We start from the raw sequence: 14,049 nt of genomic DNA on the forward strand, positions 1-14,049 counted from the left end.
GGAATGGAGCACTTGGGTACAAATTAGGCAGGACATTGGAAAAGATGCCAGCAGGAGGTATAAAGTTGCATTCAGTAAAGGTATGAGGATTTGTTTTGCATATCCTGAATATAGCAGGATCTCTTGTTCAGATTTTGAGTGTATGTATTTTGGGCCAAATTCTGCTTTCAGTTACAACCTCAACAAACTCCTGAGCAACTTCAGTAAAATCAGAGTGTGTAATTTAGAGTAGAATTTTCCTCATTGTTTTTGTTTTCCATAAAATTTAATCTAATTATTTGTCTTTATAATATCTAATTTTCCTTATAGAATTTCTGAACCCAGGTGTGGATGGATATCAATAGACTTCGCTCACTTGGAATCAAAAGACAAATTTAGAAGCTAACATGACAGATCAAAAAGTCAAACCTTTTACTACTGAGTTAATTTTCTTTAACTGGACTCTTGGAATAGATTTATTTTTGCTTTCCCCTTTCCCGTACTTGAGAAAGGTAGTCTAATACAAATAAAATAGCATATATTTATAATAAATAAAAGCTGTAAAATGCCTTATCACTATTCTGTCTGAGAGCGGACAACTCAAGCCAGACACTAAAGCAATTTCATTAGGTAAATGAATCTTCAAGAAGCTTCTGGCAAGACACATCTTGTGAAATGGAAAAATCCTCCCCACTGATGCATGTTGAGAGCACATTAATGCATTATGTCACTCTAAATTGGATTTTGCACTTAATGCTGATGAAGAAATATCCTCCAGACCTGTAGGACTTAAGTAATTAAGTAGACCTCTAGATGTGTATTGATGAAAAAAAAAGAAAAGAAACTCTGATGCTCTTTGGCATGGAATATTAAAGCCTATCCATTATGTTTCTTTTAGTTATAGTTAGCAGTGAGTAACATAAATCATTACACCATAGGAAACCAAGAGTAAGAGACATATATAGTTCATGAGACCATAATTTGATCTATATTCTTTAAAAATCAATAATCAACTCTACAGGGCCAAGCCCTGACCTCTGTGAAAAGCCCAAGACAACAGGTTCTACAAAGTAAGGCTCTGTGAGGTCCAGGTGGGAACAGACTACTCCACTCAGGCCTCAGATCACCTGCAGGGCCATTCCTTGGCCTCTACAACAGCCTCAGAACTAAAGTAAAAACAACGAGGAGTCCTTGTGGCACCTTAGAGACTAACAAATGTATTTGGGCATAAGATTTCTTAGGCTAAAACATGCATCTGATGAAGTGGGTTTTAGCCCATGAAAGCTTATGCCAAAATAAATGTGTTAGTCTCTAAGGTGCCACAAGGACTACTCATTGTTTTTGCTGATACAGACTAACATGGCTACCACTCTGAGAACTAAAGTAGTGTACATAACTACTGCACTCCAGTGGGAATGGGGATGGCTATTAGATCTGCATATTCATGGATCTACTAGCCATGCCCCTGCCCCTCCTCTTCCACAGACTTCCCCCATTCCCACAAGCAGTGACAAGAAAACAGCCATTATAGATCACAACTTCATGCAGCTAGAGCAGAATCCCCTGTGTAACCTCTTTGTGGCATGGATTCCCCCATATACAGAAATATCTGAAGATTTGGATCCTTACTGTCCTTTCTAGCCTTTTACAGAATATTAATTCTAGATGGAGCTAATGTACATGTTGTCAAGAAGATGGGCTGTCTGGAAGTGGTAATATCACTTCTCCCACACCTTAGAAAAGGGCATGAGATCTGTATGACTCCATCTCCGGAGATTTTAGCCATTTAGCCGTAACTATTTACTGAGGGAAAAAATGGTGATAATGATACATTCTGTGGTATTTCTATAGTGGAAAAAACACCATGTCTAATTAATAGGTTGATTTTTGCCTTCAGAGGTAACTTGTCAAATATAATCCCTGCATGTGTCTTACTCTGCAAAATTTCATGCATTCCCCATTCATGAGGTCAACAAACCATTCATTCACCATATACCCAGTCAGCTGTATACACTATACAAATTATTCATTTTATGCAATGAAAATGTTAAGTTAAAACTATAGCAGAGGAGAAATATTAGGCACGCCCCTTGTTAATTTAAATAACTAATCCACAAGTGTGGAAAATGATTATCTGTTTTCCTTGCGAACAAGCAAAGTCTTCAGACATTTTTAACCATGTAAATTAATGATCATGGTCTTATACATACATAGCACTTTTCATTCTGAAGGATCCCAAAGCAAAAGTTAAACAGATACACAAATTGCACACAAGATTCACTTTCATTCACCAATGAAATGCAGCCACTTGTCAGGTGAATTGCAGCATCTAACAGCAGATGGCAACAGTGCACAGAGGTTTAAGCTAGAAAAATTAGAGTATTGTACCTTATCAAATTGAATGTACAAAGAAAATGTCGATAGGCATAATTGAATTACACATCTCAGAATTCTGCCAGGATACTGGGGTTCCTGATTACTTTTGTTCAGCATGTGAAGAGACACATACATATCTACCTAAGTGTCACTCATAAAGGATATACTCAGACATGACATAATCCAGATGTCCTCACACTGTATGTTTCAACCAACAATGTTTGAGCCTGGGGGTAGGGACAGAGGAGGAAGAGAAAGCATCTAAACTAAATATTGATGACTGGATGCATTCTGTACTTATGACACTTGCATTTGAAAGGTTATATCATTCAACAATAATAGACTAGATACTTTCAGGAGTACATGGAGTCCAGTTAATGACCTGTAACATATTTACTATTTAATATCTATATTGCAATAGGATAAATTGAACAAGTGTTAACTATCTCCATTTGGCTTCAACCTAACTATCATTAACTGGATGATTTCTTATAGCAATTGCAGCAGAAGTGTGTCTTAAGGAAGGATTTGAGAGAGGAAAGGATAGCAAACTAGAATGGATGAGAATAAGTTTGTATTGGAATTTATGGATTTCTAGTTTAATCCTTGCAGTGTATAGAAATAAAGTAGTATCCCTTTAAAAGCCTTCAGATGGTACTTACTCTGTTCTGTTTTAGAAGCCACCAGAAACAATTTAGGGCAGCAATATATATCTAGCTAGATCTTGCCTGTTTCTGTGTAGTTAGTAAACATGATTATATGGGGCTGAATTGTGCCCCTGGGATCTGTCATATTGTTGTTGCATAAAGAACAAAAGGCAAAATGATCTATGTATTTGATACACATTTAGGATATATCACCATTTTTATATTTAATTTCCCCCTAAAGAAAAATCCACTCGGGTTTTTATATTTAAAAAAAAATGTTAAAACTGGACCTAGCATCCTAGGCTGCATGGCAGAGATGGTCATGTGACAATATTATAGACTTGCAACAGTCTTTTCTGATTTGAACCCTAATAGTATTACTCTAAGCTCAGCAGGGTCACCTCAGCTTAGAAAACAGTGCTTGTTCTGCATCATCATTTTCGTAGTCAGGCACACTGGAAAAATTAAACCCTCTGCATGGTTTACTTTGCTTCCAAGTGCAGGTGGAACATACTGAGTTCTGTAGAAGAGACCCCTCTTCCACATCCCAGTCTGATAATCATCAGCTTTCATATTCTGACTAACCTCACTACACTCTTTTCAAGGTTTTATAGGCCATATGCATGGCCTTGTGGCAGTTTTCATTAACCTCTTGGAAATTACAAGTCAAGTCTTATACATTGGGAACTCAGGAAAATTGGAAAAAAGAGAGAGGGTAATAAAAGGTAGGAGGAGAATGAGGAGTGTTTTTTGTCCATGTGGCATTTTTTAAATGTTAGCTTTTCCGTTTAATGCATTCTTCTGTATTTATTGCATTCGGTGATACAATGTATGGATATATTAATGACGTGTACAGCATAGGTAATATATTCTCTGTGTAAATATATTACTGCAACTGCCCTTGGACTAAATGCCATAGTGTTTGTATATTATTAGCACTCTTGTTTTCAAATAGAATTTCTGCCTTTCTGGAAGGTTATTGCGGTTTTGAGAGATGGTTGGGAGTTTTGGGGGGTTACACTTTTTTCATTTTGAAGAATTTACTCAAATGGCTTGGGGACAGATTCTGATACTCTGTCTTACATTGGGTGCTACCTCACTCTGTGAATAGTCCTAATGAAATCAATGGGACTATTCACAGAGTAAGGTACTACTCAGAATAAAAAAGGCTTTCAGATCTGGTTGTAAGTGATTTTCCTACTGATCTGCCCCTCATTTGCTCCTTCTCTAGAGTTATATAATTAGCCTATATGCAAGTGTCCTTTCCTCAGAGAAATAAAAGAGGTAAAGGCAATAGTAATCTGAGAGAAGGAGAAAAAAGGGGTAAACAGTGCGGGGCAAAATTTGCAGATGAAACAAAACTACCAGTACTCAAGATAGCTAAGTTCCAGGCAGATTGTGAAGAGCTACAAAAGGATCTCTCAGAACTGGGTGACCAGGCAACAAAATGGCAGGTGAAATTCAATGTTGATAAATGCAAAGTAATGCACATTGGAAGACATAATCCCAACTATATATATAAAATGATGGAGTCTAAATTAGCTGTTACCACTCAAGAAAGAGATCTTGGAGTCATTGTGGATAGTTCTCTGAAAACATCCACTCAATGTGCAGTGGCAGTCAAAAAAGTGAACAGAATGTTGTGAATTGTTAAGAAAGGCCTAGATAATAAGATAGAAAATATCCAATTGCCTCTATATAAATCCATGGTATGCCCACATCTTGAATACTGTGTGCAGATGTGGTTGCCCCATCTCAAAAAAGATATATTGGAATTGGAAAGGGTTCAAAAAAGGGCAACAAAAATTATTAGGGGTATGGAACAGCTTCCATATGAGGAGAGATTAATAAGACTGGGACTTTTCAGCTTGGAAAAGAGACGACTAAGAGGGGATATGATAGAGGTCTATAAAATCATGACTGGTCTGGAGAGAGTAAATAAGGAAGTGTTATTTACTCCTTCTCATAACACAAGAACTAAGGGTCACCAAATGAAATTAATAGGCTGCAGGTTTAAAACAAACAAAAGGAAGTATTTTTTCACACAGCGCACAATCTGTGAAACTCTTTGCTAGAGGATGTTGTGAAGGCCAAAACTATAATAGGGTTCAAAAAAGACCTAAATAAATCCATGGAGGACAGGTTCATCAATGGCTATTAGCCAGGATGGGCAGGGATGGTGTCCCTAGCCTCTGTTTGCCAGAAGCTGGGACTGGGCGACAGGGGATCCCTTGATGATTACCTGTTCTGTTCATTCCCTCTGGGCCACCTGGCATTGGCCACAGGCAGTAGATGGGATACTGGGCTAGATGGACCATTGGTCTGACCCAGTATGGCCGCTCTTATGTTCTTATGAAAGCATGTGATAATTAGGAACTGCACCCCAATGCTGACTTGCAACATTCCTGCAATTATAGTCTTAGTTTAGAATATGCTATAAAGTTATACTGAGTCACACTCATCACTAGAGTAACTACATTCACTTCAAAAGAATTACACCAGGGATGAATTTGTCCCACCATTTCCTATACACCAGAGAAGAAAGCTGATGTTTAAAACACAATGTTAGGAGTTCATTTTATATAAAGATCCATCTGAGTGAAATTTACCCTAGGATGAATTTCATAATCTAGGGAAAGGATCCTTGTTAAAGATGTTAGGTAGAAATTAAATGGTGCAGAGGGCCTTGTGCAGGTTCTGTACACTGAAGTGAATTTCTTCCTCTATGAATATATGAAATTAAGAATTTTTAAGTATATTGTGGAAAGTTAGTAGAGCATAAAGTTTCCCTTTTTGTCTTCTTTCTGATTTTGAGTCATTTCTTCCCTCAGTGCCTGCATTTAACGTCTCCACCTTTAACTCTAGGGATTTCTACATTCTCATTGCATAAATGCATCCATTAGAGTATTAAAAAGATATATTTATATTTGCTTTTATCTCTTATATAATATGTTTTGAGGCTTACCCCATTTAGCCAGGGGAATATAAATGAAAAGAACATTTTGATTCTTTGGCATTCTCTTTTGCTCCAATTTGGCAAATTACCTTTATGTTACCTGTGAAATATCTGGTCCACATTTTTTCTTTATCCAGAAAGCAATTTCCTAGCCAAGACTTCCATTTTATGGTGAGATTCCATCTGGCAAAGCCTGTTCCAAAGTTGATTACATTTGGCTGAATGGGAAAAAAAATCTTTCCTCAATATTGAAAGTAGCTGGAAATAGCATAGCAGGTATTGAAAATCCCATTTTTCAGCAATAAGTATTGAAAAACTCCAATCCTCTTTTATTACTTGGCTATCCATACAACAGACAATACATCATCAGTGTTTCGCACATTGGAGAAGACGACAAAAGCACTATGGATCTTTCAAAAACTTTGCTTTCATCATCAATTAAATTTTATGAGACAACATAGCCTGGTCTTTACAAGTGTCACTACTCCCTACTGTAATAGAGAACTCAGCTTGAGCATTTTGCTTAGGCTATGGCTACACTATCTGCGCCGCTGTAAGCTCTCTAACTACTTATGCAGTGGTCCTTATCCTGGATCACAGAGCCACGCAGCAGGGGATCTGTAACCGTCCTCCCCCACCACAAAGTCACATAGCCCCCACACACAGAGTCCCGAAAAGGAGGGGTGGCAGGCTCCATTGAAACAACCAGTCCGCCACTGCGGACCGCTCTAGGAGCAGGAGCCTGTCATTCCTCGAGTTTAGAAGCGGTCTTTACATCACTACACAACCTACCCACCACAGTCTGCGTCCCAGTTTCAACCCTTTACCGCAAAATCAGTAATAAAGAAAACGGTGTTAATTAACAAAGTTCCATGTATTTTATTTTTAAACGTGTGTTGGAAGGCGGGGAACGGGGTGAACGGGGTATGTAACTGCAGAGGATAGTCAACATTAACTGGGTAAAGAAATGGGGGCAGGTTCAGCTTCTCTGTAAACAAACTTAATAGTCACAGGTTACCCTGCTCACTGAGGAACCTAGCTTTCAAAGCCTCCCGGATGCACAACGCTTCCCGCTGGGCTCTTCTAATCGCACGGCTGTCTGGCTGGGCGTAATCAGCAGCCAGGCTATTTGCCTCAACCTCCCATCCCGCCATAAAGGTCTCCCCCTTGCTCTCACAGAGATTGTGGAGCACACAGCAAGCTGCAATAACAATGGGGATATTGGTTTCGCTGAGATCTGAGCGAGTCAGTAAGCTTCTCCATCTCCCCTTGAGACGTCCAAAAGCACACTCCACCACCATTCTGCACTTGCTCAGCCGGTAGTTGAAGAGTTCTTTGTCACTGTCCATGGCGCCTGTATAGGGCTTCATGAGCCAGGGCATTAGCGGGTAGGCTGGGTCCCCGAGGATCACTATAGGCATCTCCACATCCCCAACAGTTATTTTGTGGTCCGGGAAGAAAATACCTTCCTGCAGGCGTCTAAACAGTCCTGAAAACACGCGCGTCATGAACCTTGCCCGGCCATCCGACGTTGATGTTGGTAAAACGTCCCCTATGGTCCACCAGTGCTTGCAGCTCCATTGAAAAGTAGCCCTTTCGGTTAATATTCTGGCTGGCCTGGTGGTCCGGTCCCAGGATAGGGATGTGAGTTCCATCTATAGCCCCACCGCAGTTTGGGAATCCCATCGCGGCGAAGCCATCTATGATGACCTGAACGTTTCCCAGGGTCACTACCTTTGAGAGCAGTAGCTCAACGATTGCGTTGGCTACTTGCATAACAGCAACCCCCACGGTAGATTTGCCCATGCCAAAGTGGTTCGCTACTGACCGGTAGCTGTCTGGCGTTGCAAGTTTCCAGAGGGCTATGGCCACTCGCTTCTGCACAGTCAGGGCTGCTCGCATCCGGGTGTCCTTGCGCTTCAGGGCAGGGGACAGCAACTCACACAGTTCAAGGAAAGTTCCCTTACGCATCCTAAAGTTTCGAAGCCACTGTGATTCATCCCAGACCTGCAGCACTATGCGGTCCCACCAGTCCGTGCTTGTTTCCTGGGCCCAGAATCGCCATTCCACAGCATGAACATCACCCATTGCCACCATGATGTCCACGCGCGGGGGCGCGGGGTCTCGTGCTTTGTGAAAGGTCTGTGCCACTCTCAGACTTCATGTCCTCACCGCACTGCCGTAGCCTCCTCGCCCGATTTCTCAGCATCTGACTGTGAAAAAGGTGGACGATAAGGTGCAAGGAGTTGACAACGGCCATAACTGCAGCGATGATCGCAGCGGGCTCCATGCTCGCAGTGCTGTGGCGTCTGCGTTGTCACTCACCAGAAAAGTGCGCGAACTGATTGCCCGCCGGTGCTTTCAGGGAGGGAGGGCGGGAGTGATGGTTGAATGACGACAGTTACCCCAAACCACCCTCGACACATTTTTTCCCCCAGCAGGCATTGGGGGCTCGACCCAGAATTCCAATGGGCAGCGGGGACTGCGGGAACTGTGGGATAGCTGCCCACAGTGCACTGCTTCCAATGTCGACGCTTGGCCCATTAGTGTGGACTCACAAAGTCGAATTACTGTCCTTAGTGTGGATACACACGTTCGACTTTGTAATATCGGTTCCACAAATTCGATTTAAGTAGAATCGAACTACTCTGGTAGTGTAGACATACCCTAAGACAACAAAAGAAAGCTCTCCTGTTGGCTTAATTACTCCAGCCCCAGCGAGCGGCAGTAGCTATTTTGGCTAGAAATCAGGCAATCTTAAAAAAGCTGTAACATTAGATACTTGAAATGGAAACACAAAGATATTTTACAGTTTATAAAATAAATTCTATCAAATCCTCCCAACAAACTAACAAATGCAACTAAGGTCCCATAATATGGGCCTGATACTCCAGCAGAATATATGTAACTTCCACTGACTTCAGTGGGAGTTACTCATAATTTGCAGGAGGAGAAAAGAGCTAACAGACAGAAAGTAGGTTGGAGAAACTGAAGTGCCTCACTTTAGAGACGAGGGATACCAAAAGCATCTAAATTACCAATGGTTCTATTCTCCTGACACTAAATTACAAGCATATCTTTCATTGAAGGGGAGCGATACAGATCCTATGATGGGAGAATTGGGACTCAAGAGATGTGGCCAAGAAAAGTGCCTACTATCAACATAAAATGTGGGGGATCACTAGAGAGAAAGTAAGCATGGAATGCATGGGCCAGTAGGACACATATTTTGTAAAAAATCATTATGGCAGGAGTCACCAAGTGACACTGTTCAAATATAGTCTTAAAAGTTATTTTTCTTAACTTGTAATCAATACACAGTCTTTGAAGAAATGCTGTATGTTTGTTTTGTTATGCAATGTCTTCAGGTGAACTGTAGAAAACAGCAGTCTCTGCCTTAATCTCTCTTAGACACTCTTGGGGCAGAGCTGCTCCCTGGGAACTGGTCATTGGTGTTGTGACTCAAATTCCTGAAAAGGGGGTTTGCTTGTGTGCTGTTTGTGACCACCTCTGTCCAAGGACTGGTCTATAGTGTAAAGAATGTAAGAATATACCCAGACTCCACATTACTGATTTCTTCTCCAATAGGAAGCTGTACTGTAATGCCCTGAATTCTACTATTGTTCTGTGCAGAGGTGACAATATATTTAATTATTGTATGAGACATATATAAATCTGATGCAAGAAAGCTATCATTTATATATATCTAAAATGTGTTCATCATATAGAGTTATTTAAACAAACAAAATATACATTTGATAATGATTACATCAGAGTTATTCAGCAATGACTAATAATAGATGTGACTGAAATATTATATCTATGCATTACATAATTAATATTTTTCAGATTATATGGACATACTATTCACATCCCTTATGGAAATACCCTATTGAATTTAACAGGACTGAAATCTGTATGGCTCTATAGGAACCACTCAAAAACCTATGAAATGCAACACAGAATTATATCGCTTCTAAATTCCATAGCCAGTTTCTTCATTTTTTCCCGAAGCAGCCTACTGTATACAGAGAGTGAACTATCTGCACCATTATGCCCACTCTATAAACCAATTTGGAGTGTGGGGACTAGGTCATGGACGACCTGGATGTGAATGGATTACTGTACATGCCTGGCAATGCTAAGGCACTTCTACTTGCTTGTGCACCTGATCACAGAGTTATTTTGGCCCAAGTAAATGCACTAGCTTTCGGGAGGAAGCAGGTGCGTCCTTTTTTGGGGTGCTTTACTAACATCTTGCTCCTACCTAATCATTTTCCTCTATAACTCTGAATCTGGACACATCCCTATATTTTCCACCTAATTTTACTGGGCTTGACTTCTTCCCAGTAAAATTAAGCATCTTTTGGCCCCACTGTATCATCCCATTGTTCTAAACTTCCTGCATGTAGATGGGTATCAATCCCTTTTTCTTCTGATTTACCCAGGGCTGGATTAAGGCAAACTGGGGCAGTAGGCACACCCCTATATAGGGCTCCTCCTTGGCCCTGTTACTGCACTATGGCCATGCTCCCATGTCATGACCCCCCCCTCTCTCTCTCACACACATACACACACACACACCTGCACCATGGCTCTACCCCTCCTTTGTGTGCCAGTGGTAGGGACTATCCAGAAAAGGGAAGTCCACTGGGAGATCCACCACCATTCCTCTTTAAACAGACTGTGCTTCCCCTTCCTGGACCACATTCCCTGTGTTCAGTGCGGGGAGGGGGAGGGACCTTCCAACACATCATCAAAGCCATGATAGGGTGGCTGTAGCGAGGACCTCTTCAAGTCCTCTGCAAAAGTAGTGTTGGTGCTTGTGACGGAAGCACAGAGCTGTTGGTTTCAGTGTTGACAAATAGAATGTAATGGAGCCTTTCAAACCTCTCAAGAGCTATTGTTTCAGGAATCTACAGCTCAAGCAAACATCGCTGCATTGCTAATGTGCAGATCACAGTGTTAAGGTTCTCTTTGTAACCAGATGGACTAGAAACATTGTTTTTAATAAAAGCTGCTGTTCTGAAGTCAACAGATGATTCCAGGAGCTGGGGATGTAGGTACTTGCTTATGCCTTAATCCAGCCCAGAACTTGGTAATTGTTTTCCTTTGCATGGAGTTTTTTCTGATGGCAGGATTTGTCTACTTTTGTCAGGCCTAGAGCCTCTTAAAACAGTGACCATGCTGCTTGCATTAGTGTAGAGCAAACCTCTAGAAGTTTTAGAGTTCAAATTCAGTGCAGAAAAACAGCCAAACATTTTGATCCAAACTATCCAACATTTTGATCTGAACTATCTAAAACCTTTGATTCTGTATAATGGGCTTCCTCACAAGATTTGCAGTACTTCCACTTCTTGTCTCAGCTAGAGTTCTGAGAAAAATCTCTCTCTAGCCATTTCTGCATGTCTAGTTCCTAAGAGATCTTGATAATCTATAAATGTATAAAAATGAAAAGAAAAATCTGAGCATTTCAGAGCTTCAGCATACATTTCCTTTGAGCTTGGTGCTCAAGATGGATGCATGTTTTGGTCACATAGCTTCTTATATTACTCACACCACTTTGTCCATTCCATGCCTAAGGTGGCTACACATGGGGGAAGAGAGATATTAGGAACTGTGAATTCTAGCATACTGTTTGTTTCTATAGCACGTGAGTTCACGTATGTGCAAGCAGATATGTTTTAAGGCTAATGAGAAACCAACCAGCTGTGCATGGCCCTGGTCCAAAGGCTCCACATCCATAAAATGGTGGAGAGAGCTAACCTAAGATTTTTGCACCTTTGAATTTCTATGACAGGCTGTGTTAGTCCTTCATACCGCATCCTTTTCATTTTTACTCATGGATGGTCACCATTGCTTTTCTCCCCATTAAGATTCCCCCAGGGAGAGCAAGCTCTCCAACTCCACCTCAACAGCAAGACTGTTTACTGTTCTTCCCAACTGCAACTACATTCCAAAGGCTTCATTTCACCTTATCTTCTGCTATTAGACCATGAAGTTCTTGTGTTCACTATTATTTCTTTCTCTAAACAAGTCTTGACAGAGGCCGGGGGGGAATTAGATTAGACACACATTCAGGATCTTGTTATTTTGAGTAGAGTGACTATTAAGAGGCTCCAAACACGTTCAAAGGGTTGACACTGTTAACCTTAATACAGTCTGCACTGTAGTATCATCTTCTACGTCTTTGCTCCCACTGCAGAGATCACATGCCTACAGACTGTCTAAAACATTTCCCCAATCACTGTTTGAAAATGAAAACCAACTAAGCTGGCCAAGTTAAATCAGATGTCTTCAGACAATGTGCTTCTTGTTTTCTCTCCTAACCATTGATTAGGAGCATTTCCAGTTAGAGCCAAAGTTACGGCTCATCTGTGTGACCAAACTAACTTCCAATAGGCTTGTATTCTGAGATGGTCTCTCGTAAAATAGTGCAGTTTGGCATTTAATACGTGTTTTCAATACAAGGAATCAAAGATAGTTGGCTGAACCTGAATCAGAGGAAAGGATTAGAAAGGCAGCTAAATAATAATATATCAATATAAATAAGGTCTTCCATGAATATAAAAATATATATCAATCAGCTCTGATTGTTCAGAGAAAAGTCATGACTGTATTTGAGTGTTCTATTATTGTTGCACTGCACCTTTTTCACTGTGATTGTAGCTATACCTATTTTATTAATGTTGATATGCCAACTTGGCAAAGACATTTTGTCCTTTGAAGGCCACAAGGAAATCTGGCAAAAGGAGCATCTCTAATCTGTTTTCTCTCTGTTCCTTACAACAGTCTACACAGATTGGTAAACTCGTGAAGCATTTTTAAATGACGAATGTTAGAAGATCACTGAGAATTCATGATGCTTAGTTGTGGGATATAATTACATTAAATGAAAGTAAAGCAATTCACCCTTAGTGTCTCTTTGCCTCAGATACCCATCTGTACCATGGGGGTTATAGTACTTCCCTATAACAAGGGAATGTTATAAAGATTGTTAGGTGTCAAGATATCATGGTAATGGAGGCTATGTAAATATCTAAGACAGATAGAAGGTCACTAGAATAGCTGGGTTTACCCAGGGCAGAAGAAAAGGAAAAGAAAAGGAGAAGAGAAAGAGAGAAATGACATAAGAAAAGGGGGAACAGAGAAATGCAAAGACATCTAAAGTGATCACTATTTTAAAAGATCAACATTCCTCAACAAGTATCGGTTATTTCTTAGCCTAAATATAAAGCGAAATTACAATGTCTCATATAACATGGTAAAATCACTGACTTTTTAATGGTGACCTCCATATGTGTTTGTGAAGCATTAAAAATGTCATGAACTTAAGGCAAATATTGGCATGTTAGACGTGTCTCAAAATGCTTATTATTTGTGTCACTTGAATAATCAAAGTGGCTGACTGCAATTTGATATGTCACAACATTCCAAAGCAATATATTAATCAGTAACTGTACCAGGTAGGAAATAAAAAGGACAGAACTTGTGACACCAGCACAGTCCCTACAATTGCATTTATTGGAATGGCTCTGTGGGATAGTTTATTTTTACAGGGGATGGGGGAGGATTGGGTGGAAGGTAATCTCTTTACAAATTCCACAAAGCTCAGTTCATCTACTCTAGTAAACACTTACATACATGCATAAAGTTAAACATGTGAGTAGACCCATTACCACTTATATGTGTAAGTGTTTGCCAGACTGGGTCACTAGTTTATAAGGATTAATTGCCTTTTTAGCATGTGCTTGTCCTCAGGTTGGACTGTGCCAATGAGATACACATCTATGCTGGAAAAAGTATCTTAATTTAATCCTATAGAATTTAAAAACATGTTACAAGGGTGCAGAGGATGAGGGAGGATTAGATTCAGAGCCATTTCTGTCAAAAAAATACATACTTCATATTTCTTAATAATACTTTATGGGGAAACTATACATCCCAGAAATTCCCTGTATGCTCTTTTTTCCCTAATTAGAAATTCAATAACTGTTCCTTTGTTTTTCAATTCACTTCCCAATTATATATTACATGTTGGGGTTTTTTTCATTCCAGACCCTTTAATTCTTTTTCAGTGTTGCAGAATTA

Source organism: Mauremys mutica, chromosome 7 (genome assembly GCF_020497125.1).
Source record: "Mauremys mutica isolate MM-2020 ecotype Southern chromosome 7, ASM2049712v1, whole genome shotgun sequence".
Taxonomy (NCBI): domain Eukaryota; kingdom Metazoa; phylum Chordata; order Testudines; family Geoemydidae; genus Mauremys; species Mauremys mutica.